We start from the raw sequence: 8,544 nt of genomic DNA, 5'->3' as shown, positions 1-8,544 counted from the left end.
ATGTAAAGCTGTCACTTTACAGGACAAAGGTTTCCGCAGCTCGTATCCTTTGTAACCTCTGGACATATTGTCGTGTTAAACTTTTATCATGTCGATGCCCGACAATCGATAACTATATAGTAACGTTCCAAAAGTCACCCAAGTCTGGCTAATGACTGCACATACCTATATATCTACTTCGGTCAGTGGAACAAGTTGAGTGCGAGGTCAGACCTTGTTAGTACGCAAGATTCGCGTGGTCACTATTCGCACATGTGCTAACCGAGGGCATCGCCTTCTGTATCTACAGATATATATCTATGACTAAGAAACTATTAATTATCGATAATACAAATATTTCTTGTGATATTTTCTATAATTTTTTATTGAACTATGATCGAACGATGTCATATGATATTAAATAATTACTATGATAGCGATAACGTAATATGCTGATAATTATACTGATGTAGCTACGAGAGATTAAAATGATTCATTACCTTTGTTGCAATCTGAATGTTGGTATAGAGGAGTAATACTTGAAAAAGTTAATCGATATTTGGTATGGCTACTATCTTTTATTTAATGAATAGTATAGATATCGTGTCAAAAGAGTATTGAAAATTGTTAGAAGTAGTAATTACGTATAATACATATACGTGTAATGTAAAGTAGAGCAGAGAGGAATTAAAATTGATTAATTCCACGATGGCATAGTCTAAGTGCAATATTGACCTATTGTAAGGGGTCATCTCCTTGTTGATTACAATAAAATTGAAGTTCATAATTAACACTCTACCTATAGGACGTATAAAGGTATACACCTGTATATCTGTATACCTTAGCCATTAGGAGAGGTAGATTAGTAAGAGCATAAAAACGACATAAAAAATTTCAGACTCGTAATTGGGTATCAGTTTCGGAGTTTACAAGTTTAAAGGAAATTCAAAGATAGCGGTGGATATCATTCGCTAGATTCACTTGAAATTTAACGGATCATAAGGAATCTCAAGTTTTCACAACAGCGAAAACTTCAGAGCAGCGAACCACGTGGGACCATATACAAAACATGTGATGGTTGACGAATTGACGTTAAGGGAAGATAATTGACTGTTACTCAACTGTACGAACATGAGAGCAAAAGCTGAGGACGTTAAGGATATAAGGTCAGAAGGTTACTCCTCAAGGATAGTAGATCCAGAAACAAGAGTAGTAGCTCGATGGTTTCGTTTGGGCTGGCGGCCTGGGATTTAAAGTGGAGGTCTGCTATATTTAGTGGGCCTAAATACTAGCGAAGCTCTCCCTGCAGGCGAACGCTTTTGAGCGTGTGGCTGCGTGAACTTGGCAAAAATGTAGGACACTTATCGTCAAAGAAGTATACGATGCCAGTCTGGCAACCTGGCGCCCTGATCTTCTTTATTTTCCAATGGCTTTCCATTTGGCTCTTAGTACAAGTCTTGCAATTTCCCACGTATCAGAGTGAAAGGATTTATGTATACGGCGCTTATTCTTTTTGTCCTCTCCATCTAGCGGCAGAAATCCTCACTTATCGGGAATTGATTAACGTAATATCAAATAGGATGAACGGGCCTAAAGCAAACTTTACCAGTGAGAAGAGCATTAAGATCGGCTGACACTGCGATATCTTGACTTCATTACAGAAAATCGGATTTCAGTTCTCCCTCCGTAGCTTTGCGGCTATGTCTACTTGTTTAGATAAAAGTGTTATTCTAGGAACGAAATCAATACCTTGGCGAATATCCTGACGTACAGTTTCGAGGTTATGTTGTCCTTTGCAGTCTAAAATCTATTACGTACACTTCAGTGTAGGGCGCCGGGAGACTAGACTGGAGAACACAAAAAATCCCGTCACGACTGTTCACCTTTATGAGCGTCCTTTGAAAATCGAATAACTCCAAAGCTAGAATGCTTGAGAATGAATAAAAATAATAGCACAAAGTACGGTATACTTTCTTACCATCATTTTCCTTGAATTATTTTTTTCAATTCTAAAGTCTCTCTGACACCTTCCAATCCCATTGTCCAACTATCTAGCATGCTAACCAAACATAACCTATAAAATGCATTTCACGACGTATCAGATAACCTACGGAAATTGGAATATAGAAATAAAATGACAGCACGTAACTCACTCATAGATAGATTATTTTATACAATTATTTTATATATGACTACTCAATCTAGAAGTTCCAATATCACACAAACTCTCTTGGCATTTTCAATAAGTCGCGTGATACCCTCGTGGCCTTCCGATCCGTCTACGAGATGGCGTTCAGTTGTAGATGAATACGAGGAGACGAGAAATGGATCGTGTTTCGGCGTGGCCCAGTGAACGAGACAGGTAAAATTCGTTATATCAGAACTAGTTAAGTTAGGTTAGGTCGACGCAAAAGGTAAGCGAGCTACTATACAGAAGAAGAACGACACCACGCAGTCGTTAAACTCACCGAAAGTTAATTTAGTTTGCGATCATTGGCTGTGACAATTCGAGGACCGTTCCAACTATAAAGACACAGCACGGTAGTGACTGGTGCTAAGGAGTTATATTTAGTCAGAGTCCACACGCTAAGTACGTCCACTGGCCAGGGCCTCTCCTTCGGGATAGACATCATAGACATCCCGAAAATATTTTTTGAAGACCCGTTACAACCAATTACAAGTGTAGACGAAATAATAAGAAGTGAATAATCATAATATTTTTCAAGCCTTGCAGCATAAAATTTTTTATTTAATAAAAGACTTCGAGTTTTTGACTCACGTTGCAAGTCCTTATATCACGTAGGCGGCGTCTGATGCCCGGCGTCATTTTGATTAAATTCCAGAGGCGTACACAACTCGGAATTATTAAGAATCGTGGACATTATTTTTTTATACGTCCCCAAGAGCATTTAAATACGAACGAGAAATAATTCAAGTAATAATTTCTCGAGTTCTTTCTGTTTTTCTCTCTGGTACGTGCATAATTCCTTCTCGACTGTAATATTCAATTTAGAGGAGGATCTTTGAGGAAACTACTTACTACGTGTATACAGATATAAATCGGAGAAAGGCAACAAAAAGCATAATTCTGATGTCATGACGTTTCAAACTGGAGTGAGTAAACCGCTATTGAATAGGCCTTTGAGCTTTATTATTTTCACGGTGAACGATTAAGTACACAAGGAGACTTTGGAGAATGAAATTTCAATATTTCATTGAATTCATCTGCTAGGATTTTATTACGATCTCGTAGCACATGTACGTCGTTAACAATCAGACAGACCTGATATATGTATCATACTTAACCGTGTACAATTGGGGATTCGTAAAAGGCCAATCGAAATTCCCGGTTACTGTTGATACGCATTGATTTGAGAAATGGCATATTTATTGAATGTAAAAGGGCATAACGCTTTTTTAAAATATCGACCCAACGTCCGTGGGGCAACCAGGGGCTTGGAAGCCCTGAATGTTTGGCTTCCAAATTCCTGTGCAACGATGCGACACAAGAATCGCGATAAGGATCGTTTGTTATGACTGGATCAGACTGTGCATTTCTTTGTGCCTGGGCGTATAATAATATTTCTCTAGCTTCTCTTTCTTCCTCTAAAGGAACACAAAGACATTATGGTCAGGATCGCCATCGTCGGCACCATCGTTACTGTCTTCCCATTTCCTTTTTCTTTATTACAATCCGTGTCCATTGACCCGCTTTTCTGATTGCCACCCTTATCTGTCCATTCTTTCTGCACTTTCTTTGATCAAATATTATTTCAGTCATTTCCCCACCTACTTGGTAGCTTATTAATTGCTTCCTTGTACTTTGCGTTTTATTAATAGATACATTGCTGCGTCTGATGTACATCAAAATTACTTGTAAAAATATTATACAATTTTTTGTTATCGCATCTCTCGTTTTTTTTTTTAATTTTAACCTTACAGTATGTTAGCAGTATTGAATATTTAGTAAGACTCTTCGGGCGCCCATATACGTATATGTTCCGCTGTTTTGTGGCTGCTACAGCATTACCTAGGATCAATATTTTTGTTTCCTATTAAATACATACTGTGGCGCTTGTATGGTAGACTTGTTTTTATTGTCTCCGCGTAACCACACGACTTGCCAGTATAACGATTTAATATAGGTTTGCAGACATAAGGCTACTTCGGATACATTCGAGCTGTTTATACCAGTTCCTCGTGAATCAATAAAAGGAATAGATGCCGACGGTGAAAGAGCATAGTTCTCTTAAATGCGTTAGAGATCAAGAGATAAACTATGAACTGAGAACCGCTGTTGGTCCTTGTCGATAAATCGCTGTCGCGAACGAAAAACGTATAAAACGAGAGACAGAGAGAGAAAACAGAGGGTTAAGAAAAGTAAAAAGAAAAAAAATAGCAGAAAACGAAAGATACTGTCTCAAACGAATGTTAGATCGACATGAGTTCATACCGATGTGTTTGAAGCAGAGTTGAAGAACTAAAAATATCACAAATAGTTTTGCTTTATTTGGACGACGAGTGGACTTCGACTAATCCATGGTTCAAAACATCACTTTGAAATTGACTCTCGAAAAGTAAGACCAATCGAACCTAATATCAGGCCTTAGACTATCTAAAATATAGATTGGGTAATTGCCGATTTGAATTCGACGCCACAAAGCTAAAATGAGTTATCGAAAAGAAAGAAATAAGTAAAATTAAAGAATCGCAGCTGACGGAAGACGTGTTGTATATGCTTGAAAATTTTCAAAAATGCTTCGAATCCTCAGCTACCCAGTCATCATAAACCTCGAGATGTCTTCCACAAATGCTTATACGCATATAAAATGAATGTGGATATTTCTGGATGGTGCTTAAAGCTTTTTGCCTATGTCTCTTGTAACCTTCAAAGCCAACTCGTATCAGCTTAGAATTCCAAGACGTAACAAATTTATCGATGGAAGAAATTTGGTAATAATTTCATGGGTTCGGTAAGCACGGCGCCAGACTCAGCTCATCTCCGCGAAAATCTTTATACGAAATTTATGTAACGTGACGTTGATATTATCTGAGGGAAACTGAAAAATTTTCTTACGATGCTATCTACCCTCTTACTCACTTTATACTGTATCATCTTTGTCGTTCGATATAAAAATGTCGGCGTACAAACCCCCATATGTTACGTGGGTAATAAAGTGCCACGAACGACGCGTACACGCACTTACTTCACTTGTGCGTTTGCGACTAACGTCAGCTCGGTCGAACTGTTTGTCTCTCGTGTTCTAAAAAAAGACTAGAGCTTGACTAGCATAGAATTTACATCCGTACTACGAACACTTACAGTACACTTTAAAAGCATCTGCTCTGGAGACTGCAGCTAGTTGCGACGGAAATGGCGATAATACTGTTGGCACTATTCTTACTCTTTCAAAGGGAAAACTTTGCTGCTTCGAACTTCGTGCAACGTGCAAGAGGATCAAACTCAAGCGGGAGTAACTTCAGGTTGTGCGCCATCTGTGGTAAAGGTTTCTAGGTTATAAGCCAACTTCTTAGCGAATGCTTTTGTTCTCGTAAAAGACTGTAGGGGCGAAGAGAGAAAGAGATGGCGGACGATGATTCCTCTTGAAGCATTATCCACAACGTAGACTGTACGAAATGGGAACCAATGAGGAAATGAAAATAAACGATGCTTCGCCCACGTTTCAAGCGATCCTGACACGTCGTCGAATGACTGTACTGACTGTACTACTGGGCGTGTGTGTGAGGTAGATTAACGATTTGTTACGACTTTGAGTATCACTGGCTCTAGCAGTGATACAAAATAACGTTTGTCCGACGCCAAGAGCCTTGTCGTGTCCTTATCGCATTTTAAGTTCGCTTGCAAACTTTTTTCTCCCACAAAATGTTAAGGAAGACAGTTGATCCGGAGGGAGAGGAAAGAAACATTTCGTTTAAAGACCGATATCGGGGGATGAATTATGGATTGAGAATAAATGCATTTCATTGTGACAGCTTACAGTTTTTAGAAAAAAAAATGAAATAAAAGGATAAATGATTCTAGCATGATCCGATAGTTACATATTTTTATGCAGCGTATGTACCAACATTGTAACAGCCAAGGGGTACTATTTTGGCAGTGTTGCTCAGGAGATCAAGTTGAACCACACAGCATCGTTTTTTTTAACTGGCATTTGACGAAAACGACGCTTCAGAGCCAGATAAATAGGTCGTCAGTAGTAAATGGGACGGCTCTTGATTATCATAAAAATTAGAAGGATTCGTAGAAACTGGCTGAGAAAAATATATATGGTCTTATGAATCGTCATAGAAATAATAATAATTTTGACATGTTAGACCAAGATGGAATATTGAGGATCACGATCAGAATTTAGGCATGTATAAAAACAGTGGTTAAAATAACAAATCTTTGATTGCCAATTTGTTGTTTTAAAGCTAACTAATAATCACAATAGAATCGAAAAGAAATATTGTGTGACTTAACAATCAAGCGAGGCTATTAAACTTATTCGCATACAATCTATAAAAGAATTTTGTAAAGTCCTGTGGATATAGAAACACGATCGCATCCGGAACGGGACACGTGTGTCGAGGATAGTACTCGTTGGGTTCGAAGGAACTCGACTGCTAAGCATTTGAGAGAATTCAAAACCTCATAGTACTTGGCACGCTGGAATGGCATTCGTCCACGATTTACATGAGAATTTTTGAGCCGCTAGGGTTTCCTAGCCCGATAATTTTGGAACTGCCTATAGTTCACTACTTAAAAGCTATCGGAAGCGGAAGGCCAGAAAGCCGCTTACTACTCACTTTCCTCCTGATTCTCTTTACTTCCTATTATTTTCCAAGTGATGTACGTCACTTGACATCAAAGAAGATATTTGATGGAACGCGAGTCAAGGAGCTTCTCTAAATTGATCGATGCCTTAATGAATTTTCCCTCAAGCTGGTCTTTGACCTCCCCATCTCTCCCATTTCGAATTAAATTTCTTCCTCTCCGATCTACTCAACTGTCACGCACTTCACTTTATCTAGTAAAACATTACTACGTAAACGTCAGATTATTGGGAATCCTCAAGAAACCTGAGATATCTAAGCCGCTCGCTAAATATCATTGGCTCCTTTTCGTCACGACGCTCACAAATTATTCCCACGAAAGCTGACATTTCTACCAAGATGTAAATGATCCGTGGGACAGGTCGGGAATAATGGAAGAGTTCTCAGATATTTCCCAAAAGCACGAATATGCTGAGAATCATTGAAATTTGACAAGAGGACGAGAATCATCGGAGCAACGATACGACACAATGGCTAGAGTGGGTGAATGCCGCTGATGCTTTTCCCCTTGTTTCAAGGAAATAACAGACGCGGTAGCTCATCGTATAAAAAAGAAAACATAATTTTAGGAATATAAGGAACTTACCGCATCTTCGAGGCGACAGGGAGGGTATCACGTGAACCGGGCGTATCCGCTCGTCATATCCGAGAATCGCACTTGGTCACACACTGCAACGTATCTTAAAATCTCGTACGATCTCTTTCAGAATCACAAAATAAATTCTACGCTCGTCGTCCATTCGCGGCTTTCCTTAATTATTATGTTTTTATATTCACAGGTACCCGACGAATATCCCACGAGTGAAAAGGCACGCTCTCGTGCCACGTATTCACTGAACAATTATAAATAGATATCTGGGCGCGTTTGATTATTTATATTCTTTTATCGTATCCCTGGGTTGTTCGTAGTGAGGGCGGCTTGCGATACGTGAGCCAGAGGATCGAAGGGTCGAGGATCCTCGTCGTGTCTCTTGGAGGTGGGTCGCGCGTAAGGGCACGGCTGCCGCTTTAGGTTATTTCAAGGGTTGGTTCCGCGTTGGCTCGGCAATCAATTTGCACGCTTGCGTCGCGATGCTCCTGTTACGAATCTCTCCCTCCAGTTCTCGTGGATGCTGGACCCGATAATATATTTCCAAGTAGATGTTGCCCGAGGACGTGAACGCCCGTGAATTCTGACTCTAACTGTGAGTTCACGACGTCCACCGCCAAGCCAGGCTATACGTCGCCGGACCTAGGATAGGCTCGGGTCGCGGCTCCCGTCTACTCCGTAGTCTTACACGTTAAGCTATAGTCTATTTCTCGCCGGTTCGACGCCAGCGACGCCTGGCGTCCCGACGCCCACCCCCACCTTGTATACGCTACACACACATCCCAAGAATCTATCTACCCACAACCTATACCCACCTGAATGCGTACCTATCAACCTAGCTATCTGCGTACCTAACAACCTAGTTAACAGCGCTTCCATATATCCTTCAGCAACCCCATTCGAAGACCGGAAACGGGTTTACCAGTTGTCGTCGTGTGTGATATGAATTTTTTTTAAGCTTTCAAAAGGACTTTTCTTTCTTCAAGTTGTTCGAGATGAACTTGATAATCATTTGATCTTTATGCTAGTATGATTTCAGTGTTGCAATGTGATGTGTTGTTTTGACATTTATTGCACATCAATCTTGTGGAACTATGAACAAAATTATCCATGGTGAATAACGAAGAAGTGACAGAACA

The sequence above is a fragment of the Cephus cinctus genome, unplaced genomic scaffold (assembly GCF_000341935.2).
Source record: "Cephus cinctus unplaced genomic scaffold, Ccin1 Ccin1_scaffold0690, whole genome shotgun sequence".
In the NCBI taxonomy this organism is placed as follows: domain Eukaryota; kingdom Metazoa; phylum Arthropoda; class Insecta; order Hymenoptera; family Cephidae; genus Cephus; species Cephus cinctus.
The sequence above is the reverse complement of the archived record's forward strand: the minus strand, read 5'-3'. Positions refer to the sequence as shown.